Source organism: Trichechus manatus, unplaced genomic scaffold (assembly GCF_000243295.1).
Source record: "Trichechus manatus latirostris isolate Lorelei unplaced genomic scaffold, TriManLat1.0 scaffold00134, whole genome shotgun sequence".
Classification (NCBI taxonomy): domain Eukaryota; kingdom Metazoa; phylum Chordata; class Mammalia; order Sirenia; family Trichechidae; genus Trichechus; species Trichechus manatus.
In genome coordinates this window covers 5,993,432-5,995,359 of record NW_004444070.1, presented here as the reverse complement: position 1 = coordinate 5,995,359, position 1,928 = coordinate 5,993,432, and positions in this window count along the sequence as shown.

The following is a 1,928-nucleotide window of genomic DNA, read 5'->3' as shown; positions in this document are numbered from 1 at the left end:
TTCTGCATTTCCTCATTTAGGGTCACATGTATACTGGAAGGCTGTTTTTTTTTTTTTTTTGTTAGTTTGTTTTTAAGTAATCTTTTGTTGAGAAGTGTTATGAGAAATGATTCATCAATAAATGCGAAATGTGTGGTAAACTTGACTGGAAATTATATGAAGATAAATATGTAGGTTGGAACGTTGCAGATTCTGGTTTCCTCAAAACATATGTTTAAAGTGAGGCAGTTTGATAGCTAATGACCAAAGTCCATCTTCTTATTATTTGCTCAGGCGTGACACATTTATAGTCATTTTTATTTACGCATTTTTCTTTAAACCACCGCAAGTTGTTTAAAATGTGTGTTTTACGTAAAAGCAAAGAAATGGCTTCACTTGGATTTCGTGTTAATTTCATAGACCATCAAAACCGGGGTATCCCTGATGAAATTGACCTCATCGATAAACTTTTCGTCACTGAAAAATTAAAACATTCTCAGTATGTTCCCACTGGCACAGACGAGCTGACGTAAGCTCCTGGAACTCTGTTATCCAAAGAATGACAATTTCATAAGAAACGTTGTTAACTGCCATTCTGTCGGCTCCAACTCGTGGCGACCCTGTGTATAACAGAATCAGACACTGCCCGTTCTTAGACCGTCTTCACCATTGTTCATATGCTTGAACCCATTGCTGCAGCCACTGTGTCAATCCATCTCACAGAGGGTCTCCCTCCTTTTCACTGACGTTTCCTTTACCAACTATGATGTCCTTTTCTAGCAATTGGTCTTTCCTGATGATGTGTTCAAAGTAAGCAAGTCGGAGTCTCGCTGTTACAGATTAAATTGTGTCCCCCAAAAAATATGTGTTGAGTGCAGCCCCTGGACACCCTTTTAGCTCAGTAATGAAGTCACTCCTGAGGTTCACCCTTCAGCCAAAGATTAGACAGCCCCATAAAACAAAACGAGACTCAAGGGGCACACCAGGCCAGGGACAAGGACGAGAAGGCAGGAGGGGACAGGAAAGCTGGTAACAGGGAACCCAAGGTCAAGAAGGGGGAGTGTTGACATGTCGTGGCGTTGTTAACCAATGTCGTAAAACAATATGTGTACTAACTGTTTAATGAGAAACTATTTGTTCTGTAAACCTTCATCTAAAGTACAATAAATTTAAAATATATATATATGTGTTGAAATCTTAACCCCCTATACCTGTGGGAATAGGGTTTTCTTTGTTATATGAAAGAGGCCAGGTCAGTGTACCGTGTGTCTTAAATCTACTCACTTTTGAGATACAAAAGGAGCAGATTAGACGCAGAAGAAAGCAAGCAGAAACGGGGTGAAGACAGATGCCACACGGAGATCACCAAGGAATGCCGAGGAGAACTCTAGGGAAGCTGAGACCAGGATTCAACCCCAAAGCCGACAGAGAGCCTTCCCTAGAGCTGGTGCCCTGAATCCAGGCTTCTAGCCTCCTGAACTGTGAAACAAAAAAAATGCCACCCACTCGTGGTATTTCTGTTAATGCAGCACTAGGTAATTCACCATCCTTGCTCCTATTCTAATATTAGTAATTAATGTTATCACCGATGGTGTACCGTCCAAGTGAAGATCTTTCCCCCATTCAAAGGCACGGTGTTAAAGTCAGACCCGAGTGGTCTTGGCAAATCTCCTGATTCTGGAAAGGAGTGGGTTCCTTGGGACAGAGGTGACTGCCTCCAATTCTGGGACTTTCCCACTTGCAATCTCAGGAACTGCCCCCGGGTTGGAGGTGAGCACATGAGCCATCCCCCGTCCTTGAGAATCAACCCTGCAGCCCCCACATGCATCCTTTCACTGACTCCTGGCTTCACTGTTGCCGTTGAGCCGACTTTGACTCATGGCGACCCCGTTGAGTTGAGTTGACTTCGACTCACGGCGACCCCGTTGAGTTGAGTTGACTTCGACTCA